This window comes from Prinia subflava, chromosome 1 (assembly GCF_021018805.1).
Source record: "Prinia subflava isolate CZ2003 ecotype Zambia chromosome 1, Cam_Psub_1.2, whole genome shotgun sequence".
Classification (NCBI taxonomy): Eukaryota; Metazoa; Chordata; class Aves; order Passeriformes; family Cisticolidae; genus Prinia; species Prinia subflava.
The window spans coordinates 45,585,062-45,602,536 of record NC_086247.1 but is presented as its reverse complement, the minus strand read 5'-3'; positions in this window follow the sequence as shown (position 1 = coordinate 45,602,536).

Here is a 17,475-nt window from a genome sequence, read left to right as displayed (position 1 = left end):
TTCCCAGGCTTGTAGGGTGTTCCAGGCAGATGGCAAAATTGATATACAAAGCTATTGAGGTCTACAGAGGAAGAGGCCACTTCAGATCATGCATCCATACATTTTTCCAAGCCACTCCAAAGACAAAGCCTGAGTACTACTGTACAAACTCATCATCGGGCAAGTGATGAAAACCACAGTGACACCAAAAGGGAGTAAGAGTGTCTTCTTCTGCCTCTTCCAACAGTGTGAACCCTCTCCAAATCAGGCTGAACTCAGAAATTAAGGAATTACCAAGAAAATGACTGGGTTACAATTATTTATATCCATACTGGGAAGAAAAGCAGAGTGTCAGTACTATGTGTATTAAATCATTGCCTAAAGCATATCTACTGTATTCTTATCATCAGGATGCAGCAAGCTCCTTTCCCAGTCTTGTGCCTTTTTCTCTGTGTAGTCACATTTTCCAAAAAATCTTATATCATTCTTCAACAAGAGAGGCAGAATACTACCCCCAAAACAGTCTGTTTGTTGAGGTAATCATGTAGGAGGAAAGCATTTGAAATTGCTAACTCTTCAAAAATGTACTTCTTCCAGGCATCTGATCTCCTGGGTGAAAGCTATTACAGCTATGCAACTCAGTGAAATGGAGAAGGATTCAAATCTTCAATGCTTTTTAGAAAGATTTGCCAGAGTCCATGTGTTTTGCACATAACATTTCTGATAAATGTGAAAAGCAGGTACATCAGGGAAGTTGGCCACAAAACTTACACGTTTTTGGCTTGTGATGAGGTTTAGATGGGAGACAATTGCTAAAGTATGGCAGAAGGTCTGGGAGTTTCATCACTGAAGATGCATTTTAGTTCTCAAATTCCATGTCAGGGAGCTTCCAACCACAAGCCCAGAGTGCCTTCCAACCACAGAAACACACCAGCAGCAAACAGCTGCAATAAAAATTATTTGTCTGGACAATCAGGGAACTGTCTCCTAAGGCTATGATGTTAAATTTGGATGCACCAGTGGAGAATTTTGCACAAGAAAACAAAATTGACTACAGTTTTTCAGGTGCAGAATGAGGCAGGCTTTAGGCATGACTTTTTTTTCTAGTCTGAGGAACAGAAGTCCTTTTGTGGGCTTGGATTGCTGTCATTTAGTTTTCTGGTCCCATATAAAAGATTCCTTCACCTTTTTCAGTGCCTCAGAAAGGATCCACATGAATGATTACCTTGTATATGGTCAGCCAAGCCCACCCGGTTGGGTGGTGCAGGCAACTGGGCCTTCATCTTCTAAAAAGAAGCAGCAGACTTTTAATAGCTGACAGCCCATTTACTGATGCTTGCTCCTTTGTATTGCTGTACTATTTTGTACTTTTAAGGGTTTTTTGTGGACCTAAATGAAAAGGAAACTGCTGGAATTCCCACGCCTATGTGCTGGAAATGGGAAATGTTCAGCAAACCAGTTCCATGGGTAAATTTGGAAAAGGATCCACAGTCCTGCCAGATGGTGGTTGAAGCTCCTGATTTTATTTTTGTACACTTGATGGATTGAGCTGAAGTTATCCGAAAAGCGGCCTGTGACACAGGCCAATCTGAGAAGTACTGACTGACAGCTGTGGTTTGGGCTTAAATATTTAGATGACCTTCAAGGCTTTTGGTGATAATCCTTACAGGCTAAGACTAGCAATAAGACATTTCATGGTTTCAAACATTCTGTTGTCACACCAGTTAATTGCTCTCATCACAGGGTAGAAAGTGGAGGGTAGTTTATTTAAATACCCTGTGGACTCCTTAATTGCCTACACTGCTTCATCACTTGCTCTTGAAAATCTTGTAGGAAGCTGAAGGACTCCATGGAGAACCAAGACAAATTGTGCAATGAGTGAAACAGGGAATGTGGAGTAGAAAAATTCCCACTGCGTTTTTGACCAAGAATGAAGAAGCTTGTTACAGCCTATCATGACAACAATTTCTCCCTTTTGCCCCAGCTGCCACTTTTTAATTTCTTTATTTATCTTGTAGTAATTGACATTCATACATGGGTTTTACTTAGTTTTCTGTTAGTATTTCCAAAGGCTTTACCATGAAGGGGTAAATCCTTTTGTAGAAAGCCCCACACACTGAATGGTGCTGGTATTCTCTGTGAACCCCTGGTCTGCAAGTACAAGAGGGTCACCTGCATAAGGGAAGTTCAATCATGTATATATATATAATCATCATGGAATCATAGAGTGATTTGGGTTGAAAGAGACCTTAACGATCACATAGATCCAACTTGCCTGCCATGGGCAGGAACTCCTTCCACTAGATCAGGTTGTTCAGTATGTATTGTATATTATATATATATAAATACAAACGTATGCATGATCCAGATATGTATTTGATTAAATCCCATGTCTGTGTAAAGTGACAACCAGACTGACACACTCTTTCCTTCCAGATAACCTGGCATCCACATAAACAGAGAGGTCCTGCGTGAGGCAAACAGGAGCCAGAGCTGGCTCCAAGAGGCAATCAAGAATCAGTCATTGTATCTTTTTTTTTCTTCAAATCAAGTTTTAGAAGACTGTTCATAATCAGTTTATTCACTTAAGTGTCTGTTTCCTCACTCAGACTCCAGTCATCTGTGGTACAATTAAATGCATGAAACAAGAGAGCTTTCCCTGGACAATACTAAATTACTCTCTTCCGAAAAGGAAAGTTGTTTTGAAGAAATTCACAATAAAGGCAAAGCTGTTGATCTGCATAGGCAGAAAGACATACCATGCCAAGTTTCATTTATGTATGTTTTTGTTTTTTCAATGTTTTGTCAAGCACCCTGCAGCACAGTTCAGTGATAGCGGGTAGTGTTTGAATGAGTGGGTAAAGGATGTCAAACTGAGTACAAGAATGAAAGCATCAGCCTTGACTGTGGAAGGTCTGGTTGATTTAAAAGCTAATTCAATGATACAAGCCTTCACTCAGCTGGTTTGTTGAAAGTATGCAAGCAGACTTTTTTCTCTACTTCTTTTTATCCTCCTTGTCTTTTCAATGTGTGTTGCAGGCCTCAGGCATCTGTTCACAGGCTTTCTTTTTCTTACTGTGGAGAAAAATCTTCTCACCTGTCTGAACGATGGAGTTAGGACACCACACAACTCTCATTAGTTGTGAAAGAGTTTTCTTGCTTCCTTTTGGTTCTGGGCATGCCTTTATTTGTGTCACTCATGCCTCCTAAACCTCTCCCAACTATATCACCTCAGGACACTCACAGCCTAGTACAGCATGTTGTGAGATACTCAGCATTTTGTTCTGCTCAGTGCTGGTCCTCTGAGCCAGCTGCTGTGTCATGAGGAGGATGGTGTGGGCAGGAAGCAGGGATGGGAACTCTGGCTGCTTGGCAATTAAGCCAAGAAGCTCCTCCTTGATCTTTTTTCCAGCCCACTGGCCTGGAGAACGACAGTCTGGGGATCACTTGCTAGTCTGGGTCTCCAGCTGGGTTTGTCATGACAACTAGTTGAGAGCTGGGGCTGTCTCATCCTGTTATAATTGGATCAGTCTTCTGGCTTGTCTGGACAATGGAGGAGTTTTGTAACAATTGTGTGTATATCCAATATTGTATGGACTTGTCTTGTACAGACTTGTTTTGTCACAACAACAGTGACATAGTCATGTAAAAAAAAAAAAAAAAAGAAAAAGAATAAATCTTTCCAATCCTGCAGGATTAAAATGGCCTTCTTGAATCAATTGTAATTTGACTTTAGTATAATTATGGATTGTTTACCAAGATCCAGTCTTCTACTCATAGCATAGAAATTGTGAAGGGGCCTGGCACTAGTGAATTAGATAACAAAGAGGATGATTTGTCATTATTACAGATCATTACTTCTTTTCATGTTTAAATTTGCCCTTTCCAAAGACAGACTTCTTTTGGGTGTCTGGAAGATACAATATGCTTCAATTATGACCCAGCTGGTCTGTTGGTCATTGCACTGGATTGATTCTGCCCTCGCCCAGAAAACAACATTAAAATTATATAAAGTGTGAGCTAAGAAAGCAAGGTGCAAGTGGACAAATAAGTCTCTCCCAACAGAGAGATTGTAAGGTCATGAGCTTTATCAGCAGCCAAAATGTGAAAAGTACAGTTTTTTCACCTGTTCCTTGGACTGAGACATCCTCTGTTCTGCAGCTCTTTAAAAAGAGAGATCTTTGAGTGGGGGATATGAAACTCACAGAGGGTTGACAAAACTGTCTGAACTGGACCACTTGGAAGTGATGGCATCCTAAAATCCTTATCCTTGAGGGTGGGAAAGTGTTACTGTGCTGCCCTCTAATGCTCACAGCATTGCATTCGCTGGTAGATGGAGAGGTTTGAGGTTAGCGTCGCTTAATAAGCAAACCACTGCTTTTTTGTCTGGTCTCATCACATAAAATTGGAAAAACGGGGCTTTATGCTAAATTCCGTGTCACTTTTCCTATGCAAGCACACTTGTTATTATGCAGTGAAAGCATGAATTATGGAGTGCTTTGGGGTGGTAATCCAATTTGTGGATATTTCATTTAGAGTGAATCATCCCACTGTGATGTATTGATAGGCCCTAGGCTCATAGTGTCACTGAGAGGTAAAATAAGGCAACTCAACACAACTGGAAAAAATAGGGGAACCATCCTTTCACAAAACCATGATAGACATGTCAGGTTCCAGTGTCTTTGAATTTCAGAGCATGTAGAAATAATGCTCTGTGTACTATTATATCTTGCAGAACCATTTCACAGGATCACTTAATCTTTTTCAGAAGCTTCCCTACACTGAGTTTCTTATTGTTCTCCCTCTGCATCACCTAAAGCCCTGTCAAAACTTAAAACTGCTATCCTAATCCAAGATTGAACGCCTGAGCTTTGTGCTTTCATACCTCCTGTTTTGCACTTAAATAGATGCCAGTGATCCCTCTCTTCTTCCTCGCAAAGAGATGAAGAATAGGCAGAAGTAAAAATGGTCAGGAGCTCCAATTTAAGGCTCAGTAGTATTCAAACCCCTTTTAGCTTCAAAACTTGACCTTGAAATCTGAGAGCTATGGCAGCAGCCACACAATTATTACCAGGATGAGGGCAGGAGGAGAAAGAGGAGGGAGGGTAGGGAAGCAAGCAGAGACACATCTCCAGAGAAACCCACTGAGGGTCAGGATCTAAACTACCTTATCAAGCTGCATAAATATTAATGGTACTGTTTAAGGCTATATTCTGCTCCATCTGCAGAGTTTCACTCTAAGAGGTGTCTCTAATAGGGCGTGATGTCTCCAAGCATCTTTTATTAATAATTAAAACACTATATCTTGAATTACCAACTGGTTCATGGAAGATAATGCTGTGTTGGCAGGGTCAGGCAGGAGAGAGCCTAGTGCAGAATGCTGAGGTGAAGAGGTTAGGTGTGCAACCTTCTGCCTTTCTCTTCATTATTTACATTTCATTGCTTCCTAAAAGCCATGTGAATGTGCCCTTGTGCTAGGCTCCTGTTCCACAGCTCTTTTACCCATCTGAAAAATTACAAAGCTTTCATTTGTCAAGATCTTTGAGGCCTGCCAATGAAAAGTATCATACGTGAGCTGCCCTGAAAAAGAACTTCTATGCCCAAGAGCTTGTTTGTTAGAATGTACCAATGGTGTTGTTAAATGCTAACACCAACGAATTTTGCTCTGTCTGTGTCCTTAAACTGCCATAGGTAAGTTCACTCCAGGTTCTGGAAAAAGAAAATATACATTTAGGAAAGACAAGTTTGAGAATTCCTTTCTGCCAAGGAGGAACTGTAGAGAATGGAGCACAGTGGTTCAGAGGAGCTTCAGAAAGGAGTGCTGAAAGGCACTAACAAGACTTAAGTGGTGATGGTGGAGAAATGCCATGGTCAGTGCCATGGACTAATAGCTGAAAAGGTGGAAGAATGAAACAACAGCTCATCATATGGCTTGTAGCACACAGGAATGTGTGTGTGATCAGCAACCACTCCCCTTCAAAGAACTCAGCCATAGGAAATGAAAGCAGACTACCAATACAGGGAGAAGATGCAACCAATCCAGGTACAAAATATTTTAATTGTGAGCTTGTGTTTCTTTTTCCATTGGAGGTGAAGTTGCATCTGGCAACAGGCATTAAAGTGTTTACAAAGGCAGGTCTGTGGCTCCTGGTCTGCAACAAAAATAATGTGCAGGGACTGAGTAGAAACAGACAGCATTGAGGCCACACAATGTAAAAGAGACTCTGCAAGAAAGATGTCTAAGGAAATAATGATCCAAGCATTGTGGTTGATATGGTGTAATCCCTACGCTACCAAGATTATGGGTTTAGCTGTGGATGTGGTGAAAATGAAGCAACCAGGACATTTCTGGTGTGTGGTATTAGAGTATATCCAGGTTTGAAATTAGTTTTCTGGCCAGTTGTGATGTCCTTGGATCACTCTCTGCTCTACCAAAATGAGCAGAACTGAACTTGTGAGCACCTGTATCTCAGGCCATACTTACACCAGTGCAAGCAGGTGTTTCATGTGGTTTTGTTTGAAATCAGTTGTGTCAAAAATCTCTCGTGTCTGGAATGGTATAAAAGGATTTCAGAACTGGCCTCACATCACTTGAAAAACAATGTCACCTGCATTTTAAATTCCTATGCAGATTAACTTTACATGGGGATGAGAGAGGGGAATCACTGATGAGAGCAGTTGAAATTCCAAATGAAGCTGTTGGTGAGCTATCTGATTTTTCAAGACATGGGATGTTACTTGTTCTCATCTGCTCTAGCCATAAGATTACTTTAGTTCTAAAAGGAGTCTGGATGCCAGATTTATTAGTTAACAAATATGGAAGAAGTAAAAAAATCCCTAAGAAGCTGATGAGTTTGCTTAGAAAAAGGTTTGTATAGTGCAAGGCACTCGCACAAATTGATATGAACTTTTTAGTTCCTTTTTGGTAACTATTTTAGCACCCATTACCTTCTTCACTTCCCTTTTGTGCTCCTTTTGCCATTATTTTCTAATTCCATTTTCTCATGATAGCTGATTCACAGGAGGCTCTTAATCTTTTGGCAAGGTGTTGTAATTCTGTGAAAAAATATTAGATAGCTAAGCTGAGGGACAAGAGAATTAAGGGACATGTCTGAGGTCACACAGTAAGGTTAATGGCTAATCACAGTTTGAATCCAGGAACTTCTAGTTATTAGACTTTTTCTGCAATTGACTGTGTTGTCTCCTGGAACTCTGAAGTGCTACAATATCACTTAAAAACTGATATGTGTCGCGTAGGGGGAAATTAAAAATGTGGTCAGGAGACAAAAAAATGAGTTATTGGGGATCATTAACAAGCATCCAACATGAATCGCTTCTTACACAAACAGACTGGACTCCGATAAGATATATCTGACACCCTCAGAACAATTAATCAAGTCTCAGAAGTGGCAAGCGTCAGTAATAATATCTTACTTGCAGAAAACTGAACATCCACTGAAAACTGTTTGTAATAATATCTTCCTTCCTTTTGTTTTGTGGTAGAATATGTTGGCACTTACTGCTCTGCTGGGAGTGTTATGTGGGAGAAATTCTGGATGAAGGCAGGGTATTGCTCTCCTTTACCTGTCTCCTTCCAATTAAACCTCCATAGATTTATGTCTTAATAAAACAGCAGTTATACTTTCTTTTTTTCAGTTCAACTTTGCAGTTAAAAACCACTACTCCAAACATAATAGGTGCTGTCTGCAATTGCTTAAATTGGGCATAAACCTTTATTGCCTCCTTAGCTAACAAATGCAACCTTGCTGTTCAAAGGAATGAGGAAAATTCCACTCAAGGTCAAGTGACCTGATGTTTTCAGGCAGCCTCATTACCCACATTAGCACTGTAGAAGATGAGGCAGAACATCTGTTAGTGCCATAAAAAAGATAAAAATGCATGCATATTTGCTTTAGCTTTTGATGTCAACTTTGAGCCTGTGCTTTAATTTTGGGTCAATGTTCTGAGAAGCTGCTAGTCTCAGTGTCTAAGATTAAGCTCAAAATGTTTCTTGGTCTCCACAATTCCTTATGTCCAAAACAAAACCATGGGGTATTACGGTGTGTGACTCTGGGGGTGTCCCCGAGCACGCAGCACCTCGGGGAGCAGTGACACTTCCCCCCAGAGCTCTGATCCTCTCAGCTGCTGCTTCTCAGGGCACAGAGATGGCACAGAGGCGAGACGGGTCTTGGGGTGAGGCTGAGGTGGTTTATTGAAGGTGTGCCAGATGCCCCAGAACCTGAGCAGGGGTCAGGCAGTGGGTTTTATGAGGGGATGGTGCAGAACAGACAACCCATGAGGACACAGCTAGGGAGGGGTCAAAGGTGGGGTTTACATCTTACAAACTTATCAGGGGGAACAGGGGAGGGGAATGATACACAGGGACAAATAGGACATTGAATGACTAAAGATTGATCGGGAAGGTTCTGGGGAGAGGGATAGGAACACAGGGGATTGACTTTTGGGAAAGGGGGAGATTAGGGAGAGTATAGGCACCTGGGGGCCAATAGGAGCGTCTCTAAGGAGTGGCTAGCTAATAAGTGAAAGGGATTGACATATAACTGATTGAATAGCAATTAGGGTACGAGTCAAAATATAATACAAGCTGATACAAATAAAGACAGGCACCATTATAGGGAATGGGGGAGGATATGCTTAGGGAAGACATACAGCAAATACTAAAGCATAATCATAATTTCAAGCAAACCCCTAATGACTGCCAACTCACACATAAAACAGAAGACTAGCCAAAAACTTAAAGCAAAAGCACAATGCAACAATGGGGATACTGAAACTGTCATCTCTTGCTGCTCGGCAGCACTATCAGATTCCAGGCAGAGATGGCCCAGCCAATCTGATATGGATTTTGTCTCACTTATCTGAACCTACAAGGTAGCTCTTTATTGGAGAGCTATCGGCAATCCTCTGTCATCATGTCCATCAGCAAAGTTTCCTCACCATAATGAAAATGAGTTGAGAACCTGGAAGAAAAGAGAATGGCTTTGCAGCACTACAATTTCTGTGCTCCTCTGTTCCTGCCCTCTAATGAGTTTCTTCCTCAGTGGCTTTGCTTTCAGATTCTTTGGAGGGTGTGGAAGAGCAGCAGCATCTCGCCAGTTCCTGCAGGAGCAATCTTCCTTAGCTCATTTGAGCTGCACGGCTGCCATTTGCAGATGTCCTTGTTCCTTTGCCTGACTCCCATCCTCATAGGAGTAGTTCTGGATCTATTTTGCATCCATAGGTTATGATCACATGCTGACAGCTGAAAGACATTGCTCTCTGGCTTTGCATTTCTCCTGAAGTCTGACACATCTGAGGTGTGGAAGGAGGGAAGTGTAAGATCTGGCTCTACAACTCCTTGTCATGTGGAAACACTGCTGCTCAGAGTATCTTACTGTGGAGTTTAGAAGACCTTTCCCTCCCTTAAAGGCAGAGTAGCACTGCAGAAGAGTGGAGCTGGGCTGAAAAGCTGCCTGAAATATGTGTTCAGTACAGCCCACCCGCACCATGCTTGGTATCCTATTAGCACTCCTGTTCCTTTCAGTACAGTGCAAATGTCTCTATTCAACATTCAGGGACTCCTGCTGCAAGTGCTGTGATCATCAAAACCTGGACTTTTTGTGATCAAGAGATCCCAGAGACTCACTTGTTCCCAGAAGGTCCAGAAATAAAGTCATGACAATAGAAAGTTATCCAAAGGGTTGCTGGGGGTGGGTGGTGTTGGTCTGGACCTTGATGTAGAAGGCAGTCAGGAATAAGGGAAGAAACTGGGTGGGGCAGTGCCAGACATGAAACTGGTCCTCTCCCCCCCCACCCATTCCTTCCCCACCTGTATGTTTTTGGCTAAAATACAGAAGGGCCAGCGGGATCACCCTCCAGTGAAAGTGTTTCAGCCTCAGTCGTCATAATGCTGCCACCAGGGATAATAAGCACACACTTCTGGTGATTGTTTGGAAACTGCTGCAGAGAGAAGCTCAGGAGCAGTACCCAGTGATTAACAGCAGGCAATGCTGCCTTTTCCAAGGTGGCCTTAGTGGAGTTCCATGCAGAGATGTGAAACCAAGATAATCTAAACCCACATTTCACTCCATATGTTGTATTGTCTTAGCACACTTCCTTGCCTGTATTTTAAAGTGCTTCAATTCAGAGTAATTTAAAACCTCATCACTACTCACTAGAGGGTTGGGGTTTAGAATCTCAGTCAGTTAAGTCCATGTGGATGAGTAATAGGAGTAAAAATCACAGTTTTCAGTGCAGAAAAAAAAGAGAAAGAAAAAGAAGAAAAAAGATTCTATAGCCTAGCTATTCAAAAGCAATTATATTTTTAGTTACACAGAGAGACATTTCCAGACTTCTAATTGCTCCAAATCTATCTGCTAAAGAGTCATTACATTCCATTTTAACCCCTCTCTGACACCAGGAACTAATGCTGTAATTGAACTGTGTCACCAGTGATCTCAGTTCAGAATCATTAGCGGAGTTCTTCTTTTTCATATTTGCTCCAACAATTCTGCTCATTGCTTACAGGCATGGGGCCAGATTTGCTGCCAGCATATGTGGGTACAACACCACTGAGATCGGTGCTGTTGTGTCCAATTAGGCCTGTGATGAGGTTGGCCCCATGTGCTACCAGCTTTCATTAACCAATATATTCCCATTACAGACTGTGATCTGTTCACCCAACTACATCCTCTTAAACATATGGCAATGCAGCAGAATAAAACTCAGCAGGGTCATGCTTTGAATTCTCCCCATTTTTAATTTTTTTATTATCAGAAGCCCATCTTTGGGCAATTTCATATCCACACACATGATTCTGATTTCATGTGCAGACACTCAAGGAAAAACATTTTTTAAAGAATTTTGGTTGCTGTGTGCTCTCTGATTCCTTGTTTATAGCAATGTGTGAACGTAAAGTACCCTGGGTTCATCTCCTTTTTCACCACACACCTTAACTGAAGAATGAGAGAAAGTGAATCAGAATATCATGGTAAACATGTTAATAAGGTTCCATGCAGATTATGTGTTACAGGCCTTGTTGCACTTATGAAAAAAAAAAATTGAATGTCAGAGATATTTCTAAATGCAGCCTTATAAGGTGATATTTAACCATAAACAGTATGATAGTTATTGGCAACTGATAATGTGAGTCCTATAGCAATCTGTTAATTAAGATTCCACCCACATTTCTAGTTTAAATGCATAAAAATATGCTCTGTACTATAATCTGGAACACAGAATTTAGGACAGCAGCATTTTTTGTTTGTTTTGTTTTTAATTCCAAAATATCATCCAGCCATTTTATAGCTGAGAAAGGCAAAAAGTAAGTTAGAAGTTTCCAAGCCCTCAGTTATGATCTTACACTACTCATCTGAACTCGAGATTAGTGGTCACAAATGCAATAACTTAATCCCATTCCCATGGCATTTGACAGTCAGCAGGTACTGGAGGGGTTTTCTGGTGCCAGTGTCTATCAAACTTGATTCATAATCTGCCTTGCTCCTCTGAGCATGTGCAGGGCAGACAGATGCCATTATTTATGACCTGACTCTGCCTGTGCTCCCCGTGATGGAGTGTGCACCTTTGGGCTGTGTTAGCACTTCTTGCCAAGCTCCCTTCAGTATAACTCTGGTTTGAACACAACCATGCAACCAGCATTTTCTGGCTCACATCTGGTTGAGGCAGAGCACAGGAGAAGGTAGTTTGTGGCCATCTATACATGATTGTGTAGAGGAGGAAAAAATGCTTTCTGGGCCAAACTGTGGCTCACGACCTGTTGGAAGGGTTACATTGAGATGAGCAACCCAATTTCCATTTTTACTTGTCTGGTATTGAAACCAGGCACCCTAGGGACTGACAAATGAGCTTGTATCTGGGTCAAGATCCTGGCTATCTAGGTCACCACCATGAATATGTCACCAGCATTCAGCTTTGCTCCCAAGGGGAAGAGCAAATGCCGTGTGTGACACACACAATGCCGGACACGCTTCCAACACTGCCATCAAGGGAAACAAAACTTCTTTCCCCAACTCAGTCAGATGGTGGCTTAACAGCCCTTCCCTCTCTGAGGAGAGAGCATCAGTGCTAGTGGAGACACACTGTGGTATGGAGTGGAGAATGGATCCTTGCTTAAACCAACACAGAGCTGAAGGACAAAAATGGACAAAAAAATCCTCCCAGCTAGTTTTAACCTGCTTAGTTTCCCAATCCTATTCCCTTCTGGCTGCATCAACACTTATGGCCTTATTCACCAGTAAGATTTGATGCCAGTCCAGTGGGAGAGCAATGCAGGGGAGAGTGCAGAGTAATCTGCTGAAACAGCACTGCTGGCTGAGGCAACTTAATGTGTACAGGGATTTATGGCTCAAAAATTCAGGTGTGATGGTTTAGTGATGACCAGCATGACTCTAATTTGCTGTGTTTGTTTGAGAGCTCAGTTTTTGGCTCAGGCTATGACTAATGCATAATAGCATAAGATCTGATCGACTTCATGAACCTTTGATCTTGTTCAACTTGAGCTTCTTTCTTTGAAGCTTAATAAGAGGTTTTATGTCCTTTTTACACAATTGTATCTAAATTTACATTAGTTTCACTGTTATTATGTGACTACTAAATCAATAATATCATCTTTTTTCAGTATTTACTTAGCATAATAAAACCTGGAAAATTACCTAAAAAAGCAAAATGAAAAACATTCCCCAAGCACAAATGGAATTAAAAGACTATAAAAACTCCATACTACCAGTTCCTCTCACTTTCTGTAAACATTAGCCTGAGCTTTTCTAAAGCACTCAGTACTGTTTTAGCTCAGTTCCCCAAACTCAGCACTGGTCCACATAAACACCCCTGGCCTTTTCATGGCAACTGGAGGGCAGCTGTGTGCAACTTTCCTAACAGCCCTACTCTACAGCAGGTCACAGACGTGCTTCTCCCCCACTTCCCTCATTTACCAAAAAGTACCTTCCCCTCAGCCATACTGAATGCATCCAGATCATACAGGAGGCAAGACACCAGCATAAATGCCAATTATTCTTATTACCTGTTGGAAAATAATCATTATCATTACGTTTCCAAAATTAGGTTCCACATTAAGGTATTCCTGTGGTGCCCTTTGTATTACACCATAGAGGTTTAATCTGCAGCTAGTCATTCTTGCTTCTGTGGGATTATTTTATCACCTTAATGTTCCTCTAATAGATGATATTTTTGGCACACGAAATGATGAGTGTGTATTGTAAACCATTTCAGCTTTATTTTAAAAAGGAACTGTGATAGGCTATGGAAAAACATCATGAAATGCTGAGAAATGCTTGAATTTCTTGCTAGTTCCTGCCATCAGAAGCTGTGTTGTTTAGGCAATCTGCTAAACCATTGGAACCTTTTTTTTTTTTTAGATTATATGGCTCTTCAGCCAACATTTTTCCTGTTCTGTAGAACTAATTACCATCCCATACACTATTGTACATACCTTTAGTTTAAATCAAAATTTAGATGTATTTAGTGATTCTTTCTAAAAGAGGGGGAGACTAAGACATGCATACCCTCTAACATTATTCTGTGGAACATTTTATTTTAGCCACTGTCATATTTTAAAGAGTTAATTTCCATTTTGACTGTGTTTTATTAATAGGCCACTAGAAGCTTATAAACACTTCAAGGCTTTTAAGATTGTGTTTTTGCAAAAATGATTAATTATACAGTGTTATGGATTATGATGCCCTCTTTTCTATGGTTTCCAGACTTCTTGCTTGTTGTCATGTAGCTCCAACAGTTCGATGAACACAAGAATATTTTTTTCCCTGTGTGTTCTAGAAGGAAGTGTGATTCTTTATAAAGGACATATTGCAACTTGAAAAGCTGCCATTCACACAGTCAGGTTGTCCTGTGGTTTATATCATAAATAACAGCTCTATACTTCCTAAAGACTAGTTTAGCTCTTGTGCAAGACCCTAGACTATCAGCTGCAGAGACTAACAAGCTTAAAGCCAGCAGAGACAGTGGTAATCATCAAGACTGATTTCCTACACAATACAGACCATATACATTCTCTCACTATTTCTTCCAAAGGAGACAATTTTTCTTCCTGAAACATAAGAGCTATTTTATCTCTTAGGCAGCAAAGGGATGGTGTCACCTTCTACTGTGTCACCTCATTTTTTGACAAAACAATGTTTGAATAGTTCTTTTACTTAGCAATTCTTAGATTCTTTATGGATCATGTGAACTGGAGCTGGGTAAATCTTGAAACAGGTATGTCTACTGGAGAGTATCAATTTCATTTCTTAATTAATACAGACTGTGTGTCCCAGCCCTCCAAACACAGACATAGCTTTCCTACTGTCTTCCTGAGAATATCACAGTGAATGAGTGGATTTGTTCCCAGGAATATTGGTGATTCCCTCAGTACAGACACTGCAGAGAAATTACATTTTTTACTTAATTGAAAATTCCCATATCAGAAACCTGATAGAACAGGCTTGCTCTCCTCTGCTTGAAGGGCATCCCTGGGTTACAACAAAGGCACTTTACAAATGCAGGCAGAGACAAGTGATACACCAGGAACTGTGCATCGATGTTGCCTTTCTGCAGGGCAGTGGGATGGCCAGGTGCATTCGGAGCCCTGGGGCTTCTTTGCTGATGAGGCACCAGCAGAAAGATGTGGTAATCATGAAGAGTCACATTTTGACCTGGCCTGTCCATCCATGTAGAGAAGCACGGTAGGGAGGCAGAGAACTGTCTTATTCCCTCGGGTATTTTTTTGTTAGAGGAGACCAGCAATCTACGTCTTGTACAGTAAACAGGCAGACAGGGGGGCCTTTCTTCTTGTCCCTGATATAGTAGCAAGCTCAAGTGAGTTTACATGGACAAGAAAATAGAAGAGCCTAGAAGGCAAAAATGACCTATCTCCTCTCTAGTCTTGGGCTGGGGGTGGAGGGGGTTGCCATGACCTATAGTCTGGCATGCACTTTTCACGCCGGAGCTGGACAGACACATGAAGCCTTTCCTCCAGGGGCACTGGGAGATGGAATTCTTATCTGCCACGAATAGTTAGCATGGAAACCATTCACTTGGTTTCATGGCTAAAATGCAGCAGCTATGCCTGCCATCACTCTGTTGGAATCTGACATAGCAATTCTTAATCATGCTTTGGCTTTTCTTTTTGCTTTCCATCCTTGTTCGTGGAGGGGTTGGCACAGCTGATGAATTCTACCTTGCATGAAATTCAGAGAATGGCATCAAGCCCATGTTACAGGCAGGAGAGACAGGGAGCTCTGACCAAGAGTGTGTGGACATGTGGCACTTTTACCTGCACCTAAGGTGACAGAAGGAGCTGCTGCAGCTCTCCCAGTGCCGTGGCAAATCACTTCTCTCACAGCAGCATCTACTGCTCCTTCAGGCTCCTCCAGTTGCTCATGGAAAAGTCTCCCAACCCATTTCAGCTCAGAAAAGTGTGCCCTGCTTGAGAGGGTGATGAGTGAATTTCTGCTATCCCTTCTGGATTCAAGTACATTCCTGAAAGCAGCTCAGGCTGTTTTGCCTCTGGCTAGGATGGGTAGCTAGGAGGGAGGGTTGGGCTGATAACCTCTGCAGCTGGCACTGCTGCTGCGGCTGGAAAAAGGGTGCATGCTCCCCCAGTGCCTTGCCCAGGGTCAGACTGCAGCATAAAGAGACTTACAGTTGCTTTAGTTAATAAGCAGAAGACAAGCACAGGGAAGGCAGGAAAAAGTTCACAGCAGAAACCCTACAGTGCAGTAAAAAGGGAAGAAACAAGGGAAGCAAAGGAGAATAACAGTTTATTAGAATAAAGTCCTTTATTCAATATTAGAAGAAAGCACGTTTTCTGTCATTCTTCACTTATTTGCAACAAAGTTTGCAAAGTTAGTTTTATGAGGCAGCAACCAAAAAATCCTTCTCCAACACTGTTAGACAGTGATAATTAAAGCTGCTTTTGAAGAGACTGGGTTTGAACCACTGCTTGACAGGGAGAGAGCATTATGCAGTACCCTGCACTCCCTCTGTATCATACAGCCTTTCTGTTGCAATGAACTCACTCCAAATGAAAGTTAAATCACATCAGACAAACTCATAATGAGCTTGTGCTGCAATGTTTAATAAGTTAATCAAGTATGTTAATGATACATATTTACAAGAAAGGACTTTGACTCAAAATCAAGTCAGGAAACAACAAAGGCTAGTAATAAGAACAGCTTTGCATCGACAAAGTCCAGATGAATATGAGATAATTTGGACATCAAAAGGAGAACAGAGAAATTGGTAATAGATGGAGCTATGAGGAAGAGCTGAATTTTACAGCATATAGAATTACAAAAGTCATTACTGATGAGAACAGCGAAACAACTTTTCTATACAGGATATAAGTGGAACTCAGTGGATTAAATTGTCTAAATTTGTACCACACTTCATATCTATTTTTTAAAGTGGCTTGATACGTGGAATCTGAATCCCAGACTCTTAGAACATGTAGAAAGTCTCAGGTTTTTGGTTGGTTCATTAGAAATTAAGGTAGTTGTAGAGTGTTTCAAACATTATTTCCCCCTTTACAACATAAAAAAGTGCTTGGAGTCATTTGGATTGAGATTTCTGTTTTTCTGGTCAATTCTCATGTCTTTAAAAATAAAATGACTGGAGTAGAATCATCTAGTTGTGAAAGCTTCCATTTTAGATACTGTGATTGGCTGACCCTGGCTGGATGCCACATGCCCATCAAGGCCACTCTATCACTCCCCTCCTCAGATGAGAGAGGAAGAGAAAATATAATGAGAGGCTCCTGGCTCAAGATAAGGACAGGGAGAGATCACTAACCAATTACCATCACTGGTAAGAGAGATTCAGTTTGGAGAAATTAAGTGAATTTACTACCAATCAAAGCAGGGGAGAATAATGAGAGGTAAAACCAAATCTTAAAACACCAAGAGTCACTACCAATGTTGCTGATGAGCTTAGCCTCAGCCAGCAGTGTGTTTATCTTGGTTACATTGGTTCTGTTGGTCATGGAGAAATTCCTAGCAGCTTCTCAGAGAAGCTCCCCTTGTAGACCTCCCACTACCAACAGCTGGCCATGCAAATCCAACACAGATAAAAAATGTTATCTTGTCTTGATCTCAAAACAATGAGACCCATTTAAATGGTTAAAAATGAAGGAATACTGAAGTATATCTGAACTGGGACTTAGCTACAGGTCTTTCACTGAAGAGAATTTAGTTTCCACTTTCTTTCCTTTAGAGAGAAAAATTATTGGTCCAGATGTAGAAATATTGCTTGTAGTTCTAGTGCTAGCTTGATCCAAGCCAGAACGAAAAATCTCTGAGCTCTGATGAACACCTACTACACTGTATAATCCATTTATTTGGGTGCATTTTGTTCATCTCCCCATTCTCAAATCTTTCTTGGTGCCTCAAGAACATGTAATGTCTATTAATGCTTAATGTCTATTTCATTGACTCTGGTACACCCAATTTTCTTGAAGAAAAGCTC